At 34.7% G+C, this 24,316-nt stretch overlaps 1 protein-coding gene across 5 annotated transcripts in view; it reads left to right on the top strand.

Annotated features, from left to right (window-relative positions):
- Positions 1-24,316, top strand: part of NFAT5 (nuclear factor of activated T cells 5) — a 132,546-nt gene that overhangs the window by 2,951 nt on the left and 105,279 nt on the right. The window lies entirely within an intron of this gene.

Here is a 24,316-nt window from a genome sequence, read left to right as displayed (position 1 = left end):
GCTGAAATTAAGAGACTTGGGGGGAAAAAAATCATACGGTAGTAGAAACAAACAGTGCTTTTGTGTTGTAGTTGGTGCTCTTTACCCAAAGCCAGGCTGCCACTGTAAAATATATATGTAACCAGTAACATAAGCATTTTATGGTCCACTTAAAAAAGGCCCTAAATATTTAAGTTCGACTTGAGTGTAGGTGTCAAGGGAAAAAGTGGGTTTTGTAATTAAGCTTAAATTTGAATACCAATTTAGCTACTTGTGACCTTTAGCTCTGTGACCTTGGGCAACTGATTTTACCTCTCTAAACTTTAATGTTCTTTTATAAAGATGTATATAATCTCTTAAATTTAGTGAGCTAATGTGTATGAAAATGCCTAGTATAGTGTCTGGCTTAATAAATTTTTTTTCCTTTAGTATCAGCTAAATTGTTTTAACTATAATTTAAAGCATATAAAAGTTCTCAGATTAATTATTGATTATATTTATACTTATAAAAAGTCCATAGGTATATATATACCTATGGTATATATTAGTATGAAAATCAACTACACTTTGAGGCAAGGAATTTTTAGAAGTGTTTCTTAGTGAAGTAGATTTGTTGTTTCTATTTGTATTGTTCAATTTGTGACCATGTTGTGGAGTTATATTTGTCTGTACAAAAACTCATCCATTTTCTGGGCAGCAAACCAGAGTGTTATAATCATAGAGATTATCAGGCAGGAGAAGGATAAGAAAAAAAAACTAGTGTTAATTATTTAAGCAAATATTTTTAACAAGTTGATGGAAATGCAGGCAACAATCTAGTATGTATATTTACATGTTTATGCCAAAATACTTTCACTAATTTTTCATTTTGGTTGAGAGGATACTCAATTATTTAAAGTAATACCACCCTTTATTGATTATATATAAGTTGTAAAATGTATAAGTATCAAGTATGTCATGTTCTCATATCTTTGATACAAGGTATCATAAGAAAGTTGTTTGCTTGTGTGATGAAAGGATTTAATCTATGTACCCTATTTCTATTTTCAACCTTTTATTATGGACATTTTAAAGAATACACAGAAGTGGAGAGAATAAAATGATGAACACATCATTTTGTTTATTTATGGGTTTATTTATTTATTTATGGGTTTGGTGGTACCCATCACCAAACTTTAATAGCTATCAAAGTATGTCTACTCTTGTTTTTTTAATCCTCTCTCCTCCCCCCAAGCTGTATTATTTTAAAGCAAATACCAGACATCATAATCATTTCATGTATAAATACTTTTGTATCATATTGATATTTTTTATATTACTTTTTAAAATACTGTATTCCAGGAAATACAAAAAATTCTTATTTCAGCAAGATATTGTACAGCAGGAGGCTACTGCTCCTAGTGTATAAGAGCAATCTGTGCTAAGTTTGTAGGTTATGTGGTCAGACTTGGGTTCAAATCCTTGTTTGATGTTTGTGTGTGACCTCAGCTTAGTCATTTAATCTTTCTGTGCTTCAATTTTCTCTGTTTTAAATGGGGGCAGTAATATCTTCATCAGAGGTGTTGTTAAGATTATTTGAGGCAAATTCGTGTAAAGCATTTAACCTGGTGTATAGTAAGCTCTATAAATGTTAGCTAAATTTGAAAAATTAAATTTAAAATTTTAAAAATTTAAACAGCCATCTATATAGTTCCTACTATGTGCCAGGAACTTTACAAATATGAACTCACTGAATTCTCATAACAGCTGTTTGAGATTGTTACTATTACCCCATTTCACAGATGAGGAAGCTAAGGAGGCATAGGGAGTTTCAGTAACTTACCTAGAGTCACACAGCTGGTAAGTTGTAGAGCCAAGATTCCAGCTCAGGTAGTCTCACTTCAGAATCTGTTATCTTAAGTACCATACTGTACTGACTCCCTACGATATATAATATGAAGTATTGTCTAGTAATATTTATGTATGTATGCTTTACATCAATAGTCTAGGTTTCTTTTTTCCTTTTTTTTTAACAAAGGATTTTTTAATGGTTTAATCCCCCCCCCCCCCCCCCCCGCCACCGCGTTGGGTCTTCGTTGCTGCGTGCAGGCTTTCTCTAGTTGTGGCAAGTGGGGGCTACACTTCATTGTGGTGTGCGGGCTTCTCATTGTGGTGGCTTCTCTTGTTGTGGAGCACGAACTCTAGGCACACAGGCTCAGCAGTTGTGGCACACAGGCTTAGTTGTTCCGTGGCATGTGGGATCTTCCCCGACCAGGGATCGAACCCGTGTCCCCTGCATTGGCAGGCAGATTCTTAACTACTGTGCCACCAGGGAAGTCCAGTAGTCTAGATTTCTATCTAATAACTAAAAAACTCAGCCCAGTGTGAAGGGAATTTAATTATTATCATACAATTTGTTAAATTTTTTAGAGAGCATAGGTTTTACAAATTAAAAGTTGTTTTTTTTTTTTTTTTTAAGGAAGACAAGGTTGGAAAACCTACAGTTGGGTATTTAGCTTCAAAAATAGATTTAAAATCTCTTTACTATTCAGTTTGCATTTATCTTTCATATCAATGCTGGTCCTTCTACTCCCTCTCCCCCTTTTGAAGAATAGGAAATTAGGGCTTCCCTGGTGGCGCAGTGGTTGGGAGTCCGTCTGCTGGTGCAGGGGGCGCAGGTTCGTGCCCCAGTCCGGGGGATCCCGCATGCCGCGGAGCGGCTGGGACCATGAGTCGTGGCTGCTGGGCCTGCGCGTCCGGAGCCTGTGCTCCACGACGGGAGAGGCCGCAGCAGTGAGAGGCCCGCGTACCGCACACACACACAAAAAAAGAATAGGAAATTAGTTTCTTATTTTTTACTTGAGATATAGTTGACATATTACATTATGTTAGTTTCAAATTCACAACAGTGATTTGATACTTATATATATTGGGAAGTGATCACCATAATAAGTCTAGTTAACATCCGTCACCCTGCATAGTTCTGCTAATACCGTTTTATGTAATTTGGTGATTGCCTGACAATGGGAAAAGAGTCTAGCTATTTAATGTAATGATATGTAGCCATTAAAATAATGTTTCTGGTGACCCCATAATTACATGTGAAACTCCTAATAAGTAAATAAAAGATATTGTTGCAATTATATTAAAAATAGCTTGCATAGAAAAAAATCATGGACAAAAGTATACACTACAGATTTTTACTTTTTGATTCTATTTTTGCATTTTCCGTACCTCTTTAAAGAAGGTAGTTTGTATATATTTTTAAAAAAATAAAATGGTTTACACTTACAGTGTTCAGACTTTAAGGCTAGGGTTCTTCTTTGGAGGACCTGGAAAAAATGTTCAACTACAGGAAAAAAAAGGTGCCATTTCTTATACTTTCTGTATTAAAAAATGTTGATTTTGGCATATATAGTTTGCTATATAAAAACTGAGATTAAAAATTAAACTAAATAAGCAAATAATAAGAGGTCATTCTAGAAGTACCTATAGAGATGTAAGATAAGATGGTAGAAAAATCAGATAAAACAGGAAAAATAATATAAGCAAATTGGAAGAAGTAAAGTAATAAAAACAATGGATTAAAATTTTTAAATGCTTTTAAAAGTGAGTTAAATTACATATGGATCAAATTAAAAGAAAATATGAAATATTACATTGAGTAAGGGGAAAATAACCTTTTTTTTTTAACTACTCTCAATCTGTTTGATATTGTACCATGCATAATTTTACTTTATAGTTCAAAAATGAAAATCCTAAAAATAGTAACAGTGTTTTTACTGATTTTATGGAATATTTCTGAATTACCATTAAGCCTGATTTATTTCTTTCCTAGGGCCTGTGTTCGTAAGGTAGGCCATTAACTCTTTTTTTTTTTTCCATAAATTTATTTTATTTATTTATTTATTTTTGGCTGCGTTGGGTCTTCGTTGCTGTACTCGGGCTTTCTCTAGTTGCGGCGAGTGGGGGCCCCTCTTCATCGCGGTGCGCGGGCCTCTCACTGTCGCGGCCTCTCTTGTTGTGGAGCACAGGCTCCAGACACTCAGGCACAGTAGTTGTGGCTCACAGGCCCAGTTGCTCCGCGGCATGTGGGATCTTCCCAGACCAGGGCTCGATCCCGTGTCCCCCGCATTGGCAGGCAGATTCTCAACCACTGCGCCACCAGGGAAGCCCCAGGCCATTAACTCTTAACATGATGAAATGTATGAAGATATCTTACTGGAAAGGACTTTTTGAAAGTATTTAACATTAAAAGTAATCTATTGGATTCTTTTCTTGTTTAGTATCTAGTATTCTCTATTGCTCCATACTTAATAAACTAAAAATATTATTGAGGAAATAATTATGGAAATGAATTTCAAACATATGACAGAATCATACCTAGTTCCTGCCAACTTTTTGTTTCTAGGATCCATCTCTCTCTGATTTCCTATCATTTGTTTTTGTGTCTCTTCCTAAACTCTGCTTTTTTAATTTTTATTTTTATTCAATACTGGAATTCTATTGCTTGTTACAATAAGATGATAGAAATTCATATTTAATCAGATGGTCCTTGGTCTGCTCTTGATTCATTCTTGACTCTACTGTATTTATTCCAGGAGTCCCCTAAAACTTGAAAATGGTAGTACAGATAAACATTTCTTATTGTGGTCAATGTTATATATAAAAATAACCACTTTTTATTAGAAAAAGTTGACCCATCGGATTATTTTCTATTAAGAATAACAGGTAATTAGAAAAAAATAAAGATCAAATTAATCTGAGATACCAGTTGGGCCTGATTATGTAGTGACAGGATAATTCTGCTAACTTTATGAGAAGTAAAAGACTTTCTTCAATAGATATGTTGCTTATTATCTTACGCTCTTTTCTTGTTGCTAAGATTTTATTCCAAGTTACATGAAAGAGAGTCACGTCTTTTATTTCCTGTTGCCTTAATAAAAATCAAGGTTAAAAAACTAATGAGGTATATACACTAATTATAAACATGTATTTGAATGAAAAGGTAGAAATAGTCTATGGATTAACTACAGGTAATGATTTCAGCTTCCAAATGTAAATAAAACCTGATGTTGTGATGAAGGATCTATATATTTGATGGTTTCAACTAAAGATGTGATACATGAGATTTTTCAGTTACTTTTATTTATTCTTAATAACTTAAAAATAGATTTTTTCTCTTGCTTTTATTTTTAATATTTATTTGATAAGTAGGTACTGATTATTACTGCTGGCCAGCCATGAATCCTTATCATTTCTTTCCCATTCAGAAATGTTATTATTAGTCCTTTAGTAAATTTGGTAGTTGGTTTTGAAGGTGAGACAAGAACAGAAAAGTTACTAATAAATAGTGAGCCAAGTTGATTACTCTTATCTTTATAAATTTAGTTTTAGTTTTAAAAAATCTATGTAAAGCAGTCTTTGTAGGACATGTCAAAAGAAAGTGTTGGTAAAGAGAATAAAGAATAATAAATTCAGTGTTAGTAATAATTGAAGTCATTTTTTGAGCAATTTGTGTGTACCAGCATTTTACAGATATTTTCCACGTTTAATCCTCAGAAAAGTCCTGTGAGATAGTATCAGTATCCCTGTTTCATAAACGAGGAAACTGAGGTACAGAGGGATTCACTGATTTTCTTAAGGTTACATAGCTAGTGAAGGAGGCTGGTATTTGAAACTTGACTATTTTACCCCAGAGTTTTGAGTTTATACTTAACTTTCTTACAATACAAACATTTGATAATTGGCATTTACACTTCAGGCCCTAAAAAGATTACACCACTGTTCAGATGGTATATAAAGAGTACTTTGTGTAGATTTCTTTAGCTTAACAGTTCCCATAAAGTAAGGAGGGAAATTCTATAAGCCACACAAAAAATCAGTAAAGATTATGATGATAACCCTTTTTAGGAATATTTTAGCACTCAAAATTAGCAAATCATTTCCTGGCTTTGGTGCATGTAAATCAAGATTTTGCTGAAGCACACTGCTGGTTGAACCACCTCTGTTTTGACTGTTGATGGTGCTCAAAAGTGAAAAGGAAGGGCAAGCCACCACCTAAGGAGAACTGCTTTAAAAACGGAAGATGCCATGGGGCTCTTGATTTCTTTGGCAGTAGTTTTATGGAAGCATAGAAGTCATTGCACCCTATTTCTGCTGGTATGTTTCAGAGCGTAACTAAACCTGAGAAGAGATGAGTAACAGAAAAAGCAGTACTCATAGAGCATTGGGAGTTAGTTCTATTTATTGTCGTGGTTGGTGTTTGTTTTTGAACTTCCTGAAAATTCTGTTAGGCAGTAGAAAATTTGCGTTTTAATTCTAGTTAAGCCTTGAGACCATGTGGAAAATCGTGTAAGCATTCCTTTTCTTCAGCAGAGACATTGTCATCAGGCTTGCTTACCTAAGAGTTGTGAGGAAGAATAACTGAAATAATGTTAGAGGATTTTGAAAACTATGAAATGCTATACGAATAGTGATATTTTGCATAGGGCCCTATTAATTTACTTTGGTTCTTCTTTCCATTGTCTGTCTCTTTTTTTCCCCCAATCTTCCCATTCTACCCATGTCTCCATTTTCTCATGGTACTCTCTACATTTTGCTTGTTGGTTCTGCTGTTCTTGTATCCTTTCTTTCCTCTCTTTTAGAAAAACAAACCATCCTTATAGAGGTACCCAGGTACACCCATTTCAAGTGTTCCTTGAGTTTTTAACAGGTGTATACATTTGTGTAATCACTACAGACAAGATACAGAACATTTCAGTCATCCCGTTAAGCTGCCTCTTGATCTTTTGTAGTAAATTCTGCCCACTCCAGCCCCTCAGGAAAACTGATGTTTTTCCTTACCAAAGATTAGTTTTGCCTTTCTTCAGAATTTTGTTTAAGTGGATTTATGCAGTACACACTATATTTACAGTATACAGTGTGTACTCTTTTCTCTTTAACTTTTGTTATTCAACCACCATAACCTTCTAGAAAGGAAAACTAGTTTTTTAAAGGACATAAAGTTAATAAGGCATTTTTTATTCTCTTATATATTCCTATATTCTATAATGTAGCCAAGTGTAGTTTTTTAGAGATGATTTTTTTATGCTTATGTGCAAGGTTACTTAGTCATAATATTATTATAGTATTACATAGTAATATTATAATAATAATATTATTATTATTCATTCACTCAAAGTGAATTCACCCATATATCCTGGCCACATATTGCTTATAGTTTAGTAAAAGAGATTGTATGTAAATAAACAGTGATAACACAGAGTTTTAAAGGGTTTTGTAATTCAGTCTGGAATGAAGAATGAAGTTAATATGAAGTTCCTATTTGTTAATAGGAAAATACTTATGTGCGAAGTATGCCTGAGCATATAGTTTGCCCCTATACTTAATAACTGTAAAATGAAGTTTAAAACTTTAAACTTTATTTTTAAAATAGTTTTAGTCTTCAGAGGGTTATAGAGCTGAAGAGTATGTAGGTAGGGGGTATGTACTTATTTGTACTCTGATTATTTCTGTAGGTTAAGCAAAAATTAGGTAAAAACAATATGAGCTTTCTGTCCCATGTGAGTACTCTCTTGTGCTTAACTGTAAAAATACTACTGTAAATGCTAATTAATGATAATAAATTAATGTTCACAAGTTATAAATTTATAACTTGTGAACATTATAGGCTCCATTTATAAGTGCCTAGATAATGGGCAGTTATAAGTACTTTAGAAACACTGTAAGTCAAAAATTTACTTGAGTAAGTTTTTATAAAATTGTATTGTGACCTCCAAGACTTTTTTCTATATTCCTTTTTCATTTTTATTGTTAGGTCATACTCTCTAGACTATTAGGCTAATGTAGAGTGAATGAATGGGAAATATAAACATATAGTTGAATTTTATAATTTTAAAATTATTTTTGAAGAACTTTTCATTTTCTTAGTTTATTTTGACCTATAATATTGAGTACAGGATGGAAATTTATATATAATACTTGAATAACATGCTTTGGATAAAATTACTACTTAATTCCTTTAAAAAACTCATTGCTTAAAAAAAAAAACTGGGTAATGAAGTAGTTGAAGAACAGAAAGTAATTAGTTAACCAAATTACTACTCTGTTATAGTAAACATAAATAACATGTTTATAGTATATAGTAAATAAAAACTAAAAAATAATTTTCTTGAGAATGTTTTTCAATCAAACTTCACAAGAATGGATAGAATCAACACTGTAAATTCTGCACAGAAAAAATAATTTAGTGCATAGTGAATTGCGAATAAACAGAAGAGTTGAAATAGAAGAATATGAAGTTTTTCTTAGAAATTAAAAGTGGTAGAGATAATAAGAAGTAAATCAAAGTCCCACTTATTTATCTGACTTGTGAATAGAAACCCAGTTTCAAAAACACGCATTACTTAATAGCTGTGTGATTTTAGGCAAGTTACTTAACCTTTCTTCACTCAGTTTGTTCTTCTATAAAGTGGAGATAGTAGATTCATATATTTGTTATGAGGATTGGATGAGTTAATATTTCTAAAGAACTTGGAATAATGCTTGGCACATAGTAAGCACTATATAAGTATTTGTTAAATAAGTAAAATAGAATTTATATCTACAGGTAAGTTATTTGGCAAACATACTTACTCAAGATGTAGCAAGAAACCAGGATTTTATTACTATGCATAAGCTTCTGAACACCCAAATCAGATGTTGCTAAATTTATATACTAAGGTTTAGGCATTCACAGCACTATGTTGTGCAGGATTAATCTTCCTAAAATACAGATCTAATCATATTGCTTACTTAAAAATCCTGTAATGGTGTCCATGGGTTTTAGGGTGAAATCCACATTCTTAAAGACTTGGTTCCTGATTATCTTTTTATTTTAATTGAGGTGAAATTCATAGAACATAAAGTTTATCATTTTAACAGTTTAAAATTTTTTTTTAATTTTTTATTTTTGGTTGCATTGGGTCTTCGTTGCTGCGTGCGGGCTTTCTCTAGTTGCGGTGAGTGGGGGCTACTCTTCGTGAGGTACGTGGGCTTCTCGTTGCAGTGGCTTCTCTTGTTGTGGAGCACCGGCTCTAGGCGTGTGGGCTTCATTTGTTGCAGCACACAGACTCAGTAGTTGTGGCACGCAGGCCCTAGAGTGCACGGGCTTCAGTAGTTGCAGCTCATGGGCTCAGCAGTTGCGGCATGTGGGCTCTAGAGCACAGGCTCAGCAGTTGTGGCACATGGGCTTAGTTACTTCACGACATGTGGGATCTACCTGGACCAGGGATTGAACCCATGTCCCCTGCATTGACACGTGGATTCTTAACCACTGCGCCACTAGGGAAGTCCTCATTTTAACAGTTTTAAAGTGTATAATTCAGTGAGTTGTAGTCCATTTACAGTGTTGTGTAACCAGCACCAGTATATAATTCCAGAACATTTTCATCACCCCAAAAAGAAACCCCTTACTCATTTAGCAGTCATTCCCCATTCCCTCCCACATCCCCAGCTCCTGGTAGCCACTCATCTGCTTTTGGTTTCTATGAATTTGCCTATTCTAGACATTTCGTATAAAAGAAATCATATAATATGTGGTCTTTTGTGACTTCTTGTTTCACTTAGCATAATGTTTTCAAGGTTCATTCATGTTGTAGCATGTATCAGTATTTCATTTCTTTTTATGGGTGGATAATATTCCATTAGATGGTTACATACTACTATGTTTATCCATTCATTTATTAGTTGATAGACATTTGGGTTATTTTGGCTATTATGCACATTTGTGTACAAGTTTTTGGGTGTACACGCGTTTCATTTCTCTGGGTATATACCTAAGAGTGGAATTGCTGGATCATATGGTAACTGTATATTTAACTTTTGGAGGAACTGCCAAACTGCTTTCTGCAGTGGCTGCACCATTTCACATTTTCAGCAGCAATGTTTGAGGGTTCTGATTTCTCCACATTCTTGTCAACACTTACTCTTAGCTTTTTGATAATAGCTATCTCTAGTTGGGTATGAAGCAGTCTCCTGTGGTTTTGATTTATATTTACCTAATGACTAATGATGTTGAGCATCTTTTCATATGTTTATTGGCCATTAATATATCTTCTTTGGAGAAATGTCTGTTCAAGGCTTGGCTCATTTTAAAATTGAATTATTTGTCTTTTCATTGTTGAATTGTAAGAGTTCTTTATATATTCTTTATACAAGTCCCTTATTAGATATATGATTTGCCAAAATTTTCTCCTGTTCTGTGAGCTGTCTTTTCACTTTCTTGGTAGTGTCTTTTGATGCACAAATGTTTTTAATTTTCTCGAAGTCTACTTTATCTTTTTTGTTGTTGTTGGTTATGCTTTGTGTCATATTTAAGAAACTGCTGCCTAATCCAAGGTCACAAATATTTACACCTGTGTTTTCTTCTGGGAGTTTAATATTCTTGGCTCTTACATTTAGGTCTTTGATCCATTTTGAGTTAATTTTTGTCTATGGTGTGCAGCCTGTGGTGTGTCATTCTTTTGCATGTGTATATCCAATTGCCCCCAGTACTATTTGTTGAAAAGACTATTGTTTCCCTTTGAATGGTCTTGGCAACCTTGTTGAAAATCAGTTGACTATAGGCATATGGGTTTATTTCTGGATTCTCAGTTCTTTTCTATTCATCTGTATGTCTATTCTTATGCTACTAACGCACTGTCTTGATTACTGTAGCTTTGAAATTGGGAAGAGTGAGTCTTCCAATTTTGTTCTTCTTTTATAAGATTGTTTTGGTTATTCAGGATCCATTGAATTTCCATTTGAATTTTAGGATCAGCTTCTCAATATCTGCAAAAAGGAGAGCTGTGATTTTAATAGGGATTGCATTGAATCTGTAGGTCAGTTTGAGGAGCATTGCCATCTTAATAGTATTCAGTCTTATCGTCTATGAACATGGGATGTGTTTCCTTTAATTTAGGTCTTTAATTTCTTTCAACAGTGTTTTGTAGTTTTCAGAGTATAAGTTTTACACTTTTTAAACATTTAAGTATTTTATTCTTTTTAATCATTGTTTTTAAGTGTTAATAAAATTATGGAAATAATTTGGAGAAAGGTCTCTCAAAACTTAGAGCTTTAGTATTTATTTTTAATAAGTTTATTTTATTTATTTTTGGCTGTGTTGGGTCTTCGTTGCTGTGCGCGGGCTTTCTCTAGTTGTGTTGAGAGGGGGCTACTCTTCGTTATGGTGCGTGGGGTTCTCACTGCAGTGGCTTCTTTTGTTGCGGAGCACAGGCTCTAGGCACGCAGGCCTCAGTAGTTGTGGCTCGTGGGCTCTAGAGCACAGGCTCAGTAGTTGTGGCTCGCGGGCTCTAGAGCACAGGCTCAGTAGTTGTGGCCCACGGGCTTAGTTGCTCCGCGGCATGTGGGATCTTCCCTGACCAGGGCTCGAACCCGTGTCCCCTGCATTGGCAGGTGGATTCTTAACCACTGTGCCACCAGGCAAGCCCGAGCTTTGGTAATAAAGTACTAGATCATGCGTGTGTTCAGGAAATGAAACCGAAACCACAATAAGGTAATTGTACAATATTAGAATCAGCCATGGAATTAAAGCCACAGTAAACCATAAAGAACATTTAGTAAAGTCCAGTTTTGTTTAAAAAGTTATACTGGATGGTATTTTTCTCAAGGACAGGGACTATACCTCACATTCTCTTAGCATCTGGCACAAGCGCTTATATCCAAAAGGTGCTTGAATGAATGAATACCACATCCAGAAAAGAAGGAAGGAATAGTATTGGAAGTGTGAAATGATTGTGCTCTAGTTATATACAACCATGTAGAAAGCTTTAATTGGAATAATAATTGGATTAAAATGATTATAGGTGGAAACCTAGACCTTTAAAAAATTGGAGCTATTTAATTAGTAAAGACAAAGGTTTAGGTAATTCAGATGCAAATGGAGGTGGATTTGTTCACTAAATCTGGAATACTCAAATAAGAAGGTTCTCTTGAAGCTTGACCACCTTCACCCATTTAATTCACAGCCCTCACCTTCCCCGCCCCCACAACCCCCAATCTGTTCTCTGTATCTTTTAGTTCAATTTTGAAGAAAATAATTTTTTGATTACTCACGTAAGTGATATCATATAGTATTTGTCTTCCTCTGACTTATTTCACTAAGCATAATGCCCTCAAGGTCCATTCATGTGTTAAATGGCAAGATTTCCTTCTTATTTATGGCTGAGTAATATTCTTGTGTGTGCGCACATGCGTGTGTGTGTGTGTGTGTGTGTGTGTGTGTGTGTGTATGACATCTTCTTTATCCATTCATTTGTTAACGGACACTTCGGTTGTTTCCTTGTTTTGACTGTTGTAAATAATGCTGCAGTGAAAATGAGGGTGCAGATATCTTTTCAAGACATGATTTTGTTTTCTTAAGGTAAATACCTAGCAGTGGAATTGCTGGATCGTGTAGTTCTATTTTTAGTTTTCTGATGAATCTTCATACTATTTTCTGTAGTGGCTGCACCTGATTGGCATTCTTGAGCACAGGAATTGATTATATTTAAACAAAAACATGTCAGTTAAATGAGAGAAACACTTAGGTGACTGGCTATAAACAAATACAATATGAAGAGTCTGACTATACTTCATTTTATTGATTAGGACAACTATTTCTGTATATTTAGTTTAATAGCAGCAAAATACTGCTTGTGCTATTAAACATATTTGTTATATTTAAGAACATACTGACTTTAATATATTGCTAAACATAAATGTTTTAAAATAAAAGCACTGATGCAATAAAAATATGTTAAATATTGATAAGGATATAAAAAGATTTTCAACATCATTAGTCATTGGGGAAATGCAAAGCAAAACCACAGTGAGATACCACTTCACACCTACTAGGATGGCTATAATCAAAAAGACAAATAATAATAAGTGTTGGCAAGGATGTGGAGAAATCACCTCACACACTGCTGGTGGGAATGTAAAACAGTGCAGCCACTTTGGAAAATAATCTGATAGTTCCTCAAAGAGTTAAACATAGAGTTAGCATATCCAGCAATCTCACTTCTAGATACATACCCAAGAGAAATGAAAACATCTGTACACATAAAATATACATGTGTATTTGTATACGTATGTTCAGAGCAACATTGTTCATAATAGCCAAAGTATGGAAACAACCCAAATGTCCATCAACTAATGAATGAATGGATAAACAAAATGTAGTATATCCGTTTAATGGAATAATATTTGGCCATAAAAAGGAATCAGTTACTGATACATGCTGGAACATGGACGAATCTTGACAGTATGCTTAGTGAAAGAAGCCAATCATGAAAGACCACATACTGTATGATTCCATTTATATGAAATCTACAGAATAGACAAATCTAGAGAGGCGGAAAGTAGATTAGTAGTTCCTGGGGTGGAGGGGAGTGAGGGGGATTATAGTTAAAGGGCTTGGGGTTTCTTTTGAGAGTGATACAAATATTCTAAAATGTATTGTGATGATGGTTGCACAACTCTGAGTGTACTAAAAGCTAAGTGTCCACCAACAGATGAGTGGATAAATAAAATGTGGTATGTACATACAGTGGAATATTATTCATCCTTAAAAAGGAATGAAATTCTGATATCACCTTACAACATGGATTAACCTTGAAAACATATGCTAATTAAAATAAGCCAGATACAGAAGGACAAATATTATAAGTTTCCATGAGGTATCTAGAATAGAGACAGAAAGTGGAATAGTGGTCACCAGGGACTATGGGGAGAGGGCAATGAGGAGGTATTCTTCAGTAGGTACAGAGTTTATGTTTGAGGCAATGAAAACGTTCTGGAAGTGAATACTAGTGGTGATTGTTGTACAACATTGTGAATGAACTTAATGCCATTGAATTGTAGACTTAAAAAAATGGCTACAGTAGTAAATTTTATGTATATTTTACCACACACACAAAATGTTAAAAAAACAAAAAATAATTTTAAGACTCTGAGATATACTAACTTTTTTTATAAAGTTATTGAGACAGAGGTAATTGTGTGGTGGCACATGGAAGGGAGACTTTTTTCAGTTTCCCATTTAACACAGTATATTTTAGTTGTCTAAATCATCTAAATGTGCTTTAAATGTAGATAGGATGATCAAATACTGAGTGTGCTACATCTTGAATAATCAAAAAATTTTGATGAGCAAGATTAGACAACAGATGACTGAAAAATTCATGAAGTAGATTAACCTTGTTTAGTTTGGAAATTTTTTTGACTATTAATATGCATGGTTGATTCATTTTGTTGATTTCCAGAAAGCAAATGTTTAATAGTAGCAAGAGGATTGCAGTTTTCTAATAAATGTCACAGAATTGTGACAGTGAGCTAGGAGGAAGAAAAACTGCATAAGTGAAGTGAGATACACTTCTGTAGCAGTGGAAACTATAAACCCTACTGTCTTGAAACGTTCTCTTTGTATTTGTATTATTAATTAGACATTAGTAGAGGATAATGAGGACCCTGGATAACTGCTAGATTTTTTTTTTTTCATTTTCTTAATGGTATCTTTTATTTATTTATTTATTTTAACTTTTTGTCTTAGAGTATAGTTGATTAACAATGTTGTGTTAGTTTCAGGTATACAGCAAGGTGATTCATGTATACATATACATGCATCTATTTCACATACTGCTAGATTAAATATAGGTATAACCATATTCATCAGAGTTCCTGAGTAAGAGGCATTGCTGGCTAGTTTAGTATTTGTTTTGTGTGAACATGAAAGTGCTTAATTTATTTTTCTTTGATTTGTTATGGTCCTCAACTACTAAAATATTTTCTGTTTAAAAGGATGTTTTCTTAAATTATTGCCACAGCTCAAGTTTTAAGTTTGAGAATAAGTGAGAGAACTTGAACATGATTCAATGTTGAACATTACTTCAGTTTAGTGAAGTTAAATTTATCTTGACCAGTACTCGTATGTTTACTGGTAAAGGCATATTAATCTGTGTATGAATAGGCTTTATGAATAAATAATGTTTTAGGTATAAATTAGGCACTTTGGTAATTTATACAATAATTTTTGTAGACTGACTAGCGCTCTTACCGAGTACTAATTGCATCATAGATTCCTCGAGTACCCTATAAGCTTAATATTTCCCCTAATAATAGAAACCAACTTACTCCTAAGAATACTTAAGATTAGGTCTGTAATCACCGTTGCCTTTACTCATGTGTTGGAATTACAATGGGCTGCTTGAGATGGCAAACTTCAGAGGGGAGATGGCTGCTAATTCTAAAAATAGAAAGGTAACCTAGAGCTGAAAGATAGCTACCGAGTCATTGTGTTCTCACCATACTTGTTTGCTTATTTGTGTGAACCCAAAGTGCATTTTCCCTTAAATTTAGATGCGCTTTGTTCTCCTATACATCTATACTAGTATCTCTTGAACTTGTTAGGGCTTTTCAGAAACATCAACTGTCAACCAACATAGAAACAAATTATATTTTGGAATCTCCCAAATCAAATAGATTTAAAAGTGAAATTTAGCAGTCGTTTATTATGTGAGCAAAATAAAACAGAAAAAGTGAACTATGAGAAGTAAGGTCTTTTGGAAAAATCATTGTAGTTTGGACCCTATAATATTGCCCAGAAGAGAGCATATCCATTGGATATGCCAATTTAGAGGGAAATTGGTGGGAAAAAAAGGTTCTAGGCCTTCTTCCATTAAGAACTATTTGAATATTCACCACTGTCTAGTTCTGGAATAAAGATAGACCAGAGCATTACAGGGAGGGTCCTTCCCAGTGTGTTGGACCTCTTCTTTTCCTGCTTCCTTTTTAGTAGGATATTGTTCATCTACTTGTCCATAAATTGCGTATTGCAGAGATCATGGATTGTAGTAAGCATAGCTCTTCATAAAGGGACTGGATGGTGTGTCCTGTGAGAACAGTACCTTTGTAACAACCAAATGTGGATGTGCTATAATAGGACGGATAAGCAAATCCACATTTGGATTGCTAAAAATCCTTAAATGTAGATAAAACTTCAACTTGGAAATTCAAAGGAAATTCAACTTGGAAATTCAAAGGATAAAAATAAGAGAGTAAAAAAGTTTTATGAGTTAAAATAGCTATAAATAGACAGTAAAAAGCAATATCCCTAATTTTGGTATTCAACTAAGATTGACTAGAAACTTCAGGATGGTTCAAATCTCTCCTTTGAGTATTCAGGGTAAGTAAGGCTCTTCAATTCCAAATCCAGGAAATAAAAGAGAAGTGTCTTTTTTCTTTCTTTTTTTTTTTTTGGATCTGCAGCAGGAAGGGTTTGTTTTTGATACTTTGTTACTTTGTTTTTCATTATTCTCTCTCTGTGTATTTTGTCTTTCATCATAGGTGACTCTGACACCCCAGATATCTAAAGAGCTCCTTACTTTGACATTTGTATGTCTTCTTGGTACAGATTTTAATGAGTGCTAAATACCAGGTGACTTAATACAAGTATTCTGAATGAACCAGTAAATTGACAAATCTTGTTTTAGGCAATTAGGTGATGATATACAACAGAATGGTTTCCTGATAATTTTAGGTTTGAGCATTTATTAAAAACCAAAAAACCATATTAGTCAAAGTTCAGGATTTTTCAGGAGAGGTGTTTCACATTACAGAACAGTATTATTTCGTCTTTGTATCATTAAAAAAAAACAGTTGAATTTCAGCTTGTAAATATTGGAAAGTTGTTCACAGTTATTTTGTCTCAGGTTAGAAGATTATAAGGAGAAAATAACTTCTAAAGTGGTTTAGACAGTCATATTTTAAGTTTAATGTTCTGTAAATTTCAAGTTGTATTCTATATCTTTTTCTAGACTTTTCCCCCCTTAGCCTGACAGGTTAGAGATTGTCCCATTGTAATTATTTTTCAGTTTTGCTAAACATATTTTTAAATGGCTGCCTTTGGGCCAAGGATAAAAAAAGACACTGAGTCTTTGAGACATTGTCTCAAAGGTGAGTTGTTTTCTAACATTTCAGTCAGGTAGTTGTGCTCTATTGCCTCACTCAGTTTCTCCATTGAAATAAGGATCACACAGAAGTTATGTCATGAGACTCTATTCTCTATAGCGGATCCAGTTCCAAGGTCTAATGCCAAACTACATAGGAACATTTCATATCCCATTTTGTGGGGCCAGTATTCTTTTTTTTTTTCCTCCTTTTTTCTTTTTTGTCTGCGCCGGGCAGTATGCGGGATCTTAGTTCCCCCACCGGAGTTAGAACCCGTGCCCCCTGTAGTGGAAGCATGGAGTCTTAATTAACCACTGGACTGCCAGGGAAGTCCCATGGGGCCAGTATTCTTGTTCAACAGCAATATTCTTATTCTCTAACCATATAGAATTTAAAAACATTAAGGCAATTTCAAAAAACTTTTCTTCTCATTCTGTTACCATATTCTCTCCCAAAATAATATATTAATAATATGGAGAGGGCAGTGTGTATAGTGGCTAAAGATATGGGCCTTGGAGCAAGACTGCCTGGGTTCAGGTTCAGGTTATATTATACACTGGCTATGTGGCAGTTTGGACAAGTTCATTGACCTCTCTTTGCCTCAGTTTCCTCATCTGTAAGGTGCTGTTGATAATAGAGCTTACAGCATAGGGCTGTGAGAATTAAATGAGTTAATAGAAGTAAAGTACTTAGAATGGGTGCCTAGCATAGGCTACTTAAGTTGATGTTATTATTACTGGAATATAGTTTCTACATATTTTTTTGAAAAGAATAAAAAATATACCTTTATTTTACTATCATTAGTGCCAAAGAAAAAGTGGAAGACATCACATCTTAAATAAAGCAGAATAAACATCGGTATTGGTCTTTTTGGCATTCTATGTTTATGGCCATATTTCTTTGGGTGGTTTCTTGATATATCTGACTTTAGGAATTATAAGAGTACCAAAGTTTCTTGGGTTTGAAAACAAGAATTTGTGCCAGTGCAAGAGAAACTGTGCTGCCAGCCATCTCTTCTTTACTAATGATTGTATTGTCCAGAGTGTCTGTGTTTTAAGGCTCCATTTTCTTATTTTGGGAGAATGAGACACAGGGAAAAAGGTTTAGATAGTTAATACCAGACTGGCTTCTGTGGAAAAATTAACTTACTTTTGTATTTTATTTGCAATTCAGTTAATCTAGAGGTACCTTTGTGGTGGGGGAAAAAGTACAGAATTTATAGTTAGGAAACATAGTATTGGGCCTTCCCTGGTGGTCCAGTGGCTAAGACTCCTCACTCCCAATGCAGGGGGCCCGGGTTCAATCCCTGGTCGAGGAGCTAGATCCCGCACACATGCTGCAACTAAAGATCCCACAGGCCACAACTAAGACCCGGTGCAGCCAAAATAAATAAATAAATAAATATTTTTTAAATGGCTTAAGTTAAAGCTCTTAAAAAAAAAAGAAACATAGTATTTTAAAATACCTGTTTCACGTTTTGCTAGTCGTATTTCTTTTTATCCTTTTATCCTCATTTCCTCTTTATCTAACAGGGTTATTATGAAGTTTATATGAAATAATGGTTTTCATTATGCTAGTGCTTTTTTTTTTTTTCTCCTGTACGCAGTCCTCTCACCGTTGTGGCCTCTCCCGTTGCGGAGCACAGGCTCCGGACGCACAGGCTCAGCGGCCATGGCTCATGGGCCCAGCCGCTCCGTGGCATGTGGGATCTTCCCGGACCGGGGCACAAATCCGTGTCCCCTGCATCGGCAGGTGGACTCTCAACCACAGCGCCACCAGGGAAGCCCTAGTGCCTTTAAACATTATTTGAATGTGAACCTCCAATTTTCTCTGGATATTTTGAGGAAAAGTCGAAGATATATTGAAGGAAAGAATGTTAATTTTTTAGGACAAGTTATTCTTTTGGGGTGTTTAAGATATTTTTAATAGAAATTTTTTAAAAATTGAAAACTTAATTTTTTCAGATTATAATACAATTATACTTTTATGCTTATTACAAAAAGGGTAGGTCATTGTATTACATATAAAGCATATAAAGTAGAAAAGGAAAATAATATATAATCCTACCATACAGAGATAACAACTGTTCACATTTTGACATACAGTATGTCATTCTGTATTCTTTTCTGCGCAATGTGGGCATTTTACATTTATTTATTTTTTTCTAAAATAGAATCATATTGTGCTTTTTTTTTTAGAATGTTTTGGACACCACTCTAGGTTAATAAATGGAACATAATGTAGCTTTTTTTTAAATTATAAAGACTTCAAACAATATAACAAATACAAAGAATAAAAGTTACAAAAGATCCCACCTCTCATAGATAACCACTGTTATATTTCTATGCACATATATAAATGGGATTTTTATATGGTTTTATACTGTTTATAGCCTGCTTCCTTTACTCAACAATAAGTTATAGATGTTTTCTGTGGTCCAAATAGATCTGTGTTTTTATTTTTAATAGCTACATTATATTTCATAATATGGATGTACCATCATTGCCATCATTTATTTAACTACTCTATTGATGACATTTAGGATGTTTCTGGTTTTCATTTTTATAAACAATGCTGCAGAGAGCAGTTTTGTATATGCATATCTTTGCAAACTTAACTATATTTTTTTTCTTAATTTAAATTTATAAAAGTATAATTACTGGGAAAAAGCATGTACACATTTGAAATACAATGACCCTGTTGCCTTATTGCCTCCAAAGAGGTTTTACCACTTTATATCCATTAGCAATACCAATTTCCTGGAACCTTTGCCAGCACCAAGTATTATTTTTTAAAGACTATTACAGTTTCATATGCTATGCTGTCTTATTCTTTTAGCCATTAAAATTGAATATTTTTCATGTATATATTGGCCATTGTGTACCTTTTTGAATTGTCTGTTCTTATCCTTTGCTAAATTTGCTATAGGAGTCTTCATTTTCCTCCTAATTGATTTAAAATTTCCTAAAAAGGTAAATTATAATTATTTTCTTTTGCATGAAATGTGGTAATTATTTGTCATTGATGTTTTTCTGTCAAAAATTGGTAAAGTGGCTATAAACTTGTTATCATCTCAAACTCCAAAGATCCACAGATCTTGAGTATTTTACATGTGCTTTATAGGATTAAGATACAAGTAGATCGTTGTGTTTTCATTTTTAAAACAGTATAGTGGTGGCACAGAAACAGACATATAGATCAATAGAACAGGATCGAAAGCCCAGAAATAAACCGACGCACTTATGGTCAATTAATCTACAACAAATTAGGCAAGGATATACAGTGGAGAAAAGACAGTGTCTTCAGTAAGTGGTGGTGGGAGAAATGGACAGCTACATGTAAAAGAATGAAATTAGGGACTTACCTGGTGGCGCGGTGGTTAAGAATCCTCCTGCCAATGCAAGGGACACGGGTTCGATCCCTGGTCCGGGAAGATCCCACATGCCGTGGAGCAACTAAGCCTGTGTGCCACAACTATTGAGCCTGCGCTCTACAGCCCGCAAGCCACAACTACTGAAGCCCACATGCTCTAGGGCCCATGCTCCTCAACAAGAGAAGCCACCGCAGTGAGAAAACCGCGCATCCCAACGAAGAGTAGCCCCTGCTTGCTGCAACTAGAGAAAAGCCCGCACGCAGCATCAAAGACCCAAAGCAGCCAAAAAAAAAAGAATGAAATTAGTTCATGCTCTAACACCATATACAAAAATAAGCTCAAGATGGATTAAAGACCCAAATATAAGACCAGGTACTATAAAACTCCTAGAGGAGAGCATAGGCAGAACACTATTTGCCATAAATCGCAGGAGTATTTTTTTGGATCCATCTCCTAGAGTAGTGGAATTAAAAACAAAAAATAAACAAACGGGACCTAATTAAACTTAAAAGCTTTTGCACAGCAAAGGAAACCATAGAAAAAACAAAAAGACAACCTATGGATGGGAGAAAATATTTTGAAGAATATCCTTGTTTGCTGGAAATACATACTAAAGTATTCGAAGGTGATGTGGCATCATGTTGGCAACTTACTCTCAAATGGTTCAGGAAAAAAGAAGAAAGTTCTTTGCACTGTACTCACAACTGTTTTATAAATTTAAGATTGTTCCAAAAAGTACATAGAGGCACACGTGCACACATTTTCACTAAAAATTTAATAGTTAATTACTATGTAATCCAAATATTCAATTCCATAACTGTAATTTTACTCTTTAAAATTGCAATTTCCAAAGAAATGAATATATCAAAGAAAACAAGCTTATTTCACATCTTCATATTTGGATACATGATAGTAAAAAGGTAATCTACATTGGCCTCCCTCTCGTCTCACTTTTGCTACCATTTCTGCCTGAAATCAATCAAACAAAACCAAATACTCTGGTAGAGAAAGGTAGTCTGGGTTACAAAATATATGACAAGTTATCTTCTTCTGGTCATACTTACTTGTTTGATACCATACATATGTCACACTCACAAGCTCAGTATTTTTAACTATGCCATCCACTCTTCACTAACACTGTCAACCTGATAGACCAACAATTAATTTAAACATTCATTCAACATTTATTTAGCTCTCTACCGGACTAAGAACACAATATAAGAGGAAATCACTGTAGTGAAGTTCACAGTTGAGAGAAAATAAAATTAGTCAAGTTTAAAGTAATGCAGTATGTGCTTTAATAGAAATATGGGATATTATGCAAGTGGAGAAGAGGGAATCCTTAACACTGTCCATAAAGGATCAGAGAAGGCTGCACAGGGTATGTGACACTTGAGGTCAGTCTTGAACACTGAAATGGGTGTTTGACAGACATAGTTTTAAAATTCAAAATTAATGGTAATTTTATTTTTTTGTGAAGAGTTGAGAAAATGCCAGATTTAACTACATTTTTTCTAGTTATATTAGTGCCAAAAATGAATAAGCTAGTTTTAGGTTACCAATGTGTTTTGAAGATTATAGATATGTGTATACCTTTACTAAATATGAATAAATGAATTCAGTCTTTCTGCACCACGTGGCATGCAGGATCTTAGTTCCCCTACCAGGGATCCAACCCATGCCCCCTGCAGTGGAAGTGCGGAGTCTTAACCACCGTACCACCAGGGAAGTCCCTAAACAACAAATCTTAGTCAGAATTTTATTTTAACTGGTCAAGTTTTTAAAAATGTGACTCTTACTGAGTTCCTATATCTCTCTGTCTTTATAGAAGATGTTATAGTGAAACATAACATCTAAGAAGGAGACTGGAATGGCATTTGCAATAACTTTAATTCACCTCTAGTATTATAGCACAGTTACATTTTTAATAAAGTAATTTTGAGGGCTTCCCTGGTGGCGCAGTGGTTGAGAGTCCGCCTGTCGATGCAGGGGATGCGGGTTCGCACTCCGGTCCGGGAGGATCCCGCATGCCGCTGGGCGGCTGGGCCCGTGAGCCATGGCCGCTGAGCCTGCGCGTCTGGAGCCTGTGCTCCGCGACGGGAGAGGCCGCAGCGGTGAGAGGCCCGCATATCGCAAAAAAAAAAAGTAATTTTGAGAATATAGATATAAAGGTTGTAATCCTAAAACTGGCAGGTGTGTAGAATAGGATGAGGAAAAGGAAGCAAATTAGAGGAGGAAAACGGTAAATTGAAATGAGTTTATTATTATAAGAAACTATGACACTTTTTGATACAGTATAAGAATATAAGATTATCAGCATTTTTTAAATATAAAAACTTGCATTTTAACCTGTTTTCATGTTAGAACTTTTTTCCCAGGTGCTATTTTCAGCTGTAGCTGTTAGAGGGCTGAATTTATTCCAGTCTACCTAGTTGTTCATTAACCTATTAGCACTTGACTAATAGGTTCAAAAAAATCTACTGCTTGTTAGTTGAAACTGCTAAGAGCTGGAATTGGAACTATTCTGCTTCTAGTATATCTTCCAAATCTGATTTCATTTTGAGAAAAGTTCCTTTTAACTTTAATAGACTGACTTACCATGTTATAATAAACAACAAGTAGGATTATTTCTATTATAGGAGAGTGGGCAAGTAGATAGCTTACATTAGTTTTGTATTACACTTCGCCCACAACTTTGTAGAGCACTTTGATATACATTACTTTATTTAATCTTTTTGCACCTAAGAGGTATAGTTATCATCTACATCTTATAGATGATAAAACCAAAACCCCAAATGATTAAGAGACTTGCCCAAGTTGGCACTGTTAATCAGTAGAACAGCTAGGTTTAAAAAAGGTATTCTGACTTCTGATCTGTTCCTTTTTTTTTTCTCTAACCTTGGCCAAGATCATTTATTTACTGACTGCACATATAATAGTAAAAGACAAAAACATGATTCTTGCCCTAACTGAGCTTACCTTCTAGTTGGGGAGACAGACTAATAAATAATCCGTTAAAAGTAGTATGCTAAGTGCTCTGAAAGGGAAATACAGATTGATGAAGTGGGACGTGAGAAGGTACCAATGTGCCAGGGAATCAGAGAGGGGCTTTTGATAGAAGATGACATCCAAACTCAGTCCTGAAATTATAAAAATTCATAAGGTGAAGGTGGAGGGGCTGTGTTGGAGGAAGAATGTTTTAGGCAAAGGGGAGACTACCATGTTGGAAAATTTGGAGATGAGCAAGAGCTTAGTATGTTGGAGGATTGAAAGAAATTCAATATAGCTGGATCATAGAGCTAGAGATTGGGGAAGAGTAGAATAAGGGAGGGAAAAGGTATAGCTGTGTAAGATGTGGTAAACCAAGGCTGGATATGATAAGAACCTGAATAGCAACACAATGCAGAGAAGAGACCGTCAGGTATCATAGAAAGCTGAATAAATGTGATAGAGATATCATAGTCAACTAGTGATATTTTATACAGTTATTACATATGTCTTGTGTTTTCTTTGTACAGTGAAGGTCACATGATCCTAATAGTTGAAAACAGGTAACTCTGCACTCTTCACCATGGTGAATCTTGGAGATCACCTCTGGCTATAAGATTCTTTTGCAACCATTTCTACTCTGGCTTCCCTACTCTGGTACGTGTGGGTTAATCTTCCTCCAACGTGTTCTGAAGCAGGTCTTGGACCCAAAGTTAATAGAGGATATATAAGTAAGTGAGGGTTACCCTTGATAGACCTTAATAGTTATCTCTGTTGTCTAGAGAAGATGTTAGGGAGAAAGTAGGAATGGAGGGGTGGAAATTATGATTTGTTGCCATAATAGTATTCAGTTAATTTTTAAACATAAATTTAGGTTGTTAATATACTGAATATTAAGATATTTGGGGAGGTGGCCATTTATTCAATATATTTTGTGCTCAGTGCTTTAAAGAGGCTTACCATTGTTAATAGGGCAGGCAGACACAATTTCAGCATAGTTTGGTAGTGCTACTTCAAAATAGTTTCATG

The sequence above is a fragment of the Orcinus orca genome, chromosome 20 (assembly GCF_937001465.1).
Source record: "Orcinus orca chromosome 20, mOrcOrc1.1, whole genome shotgun sequence".
Classification (NCBI taxonomy): Eukaryota; Metazoa; Chordata; class Mammalia; order Artiodactyla; family Delphinidae; genus Orcinus; species Orcinus orca.
The sequence above is the reverse complement of the archived record's forward strand: the minus strand, read 5'-3'. Positions and strand labels throughout refer to the sequence as shown.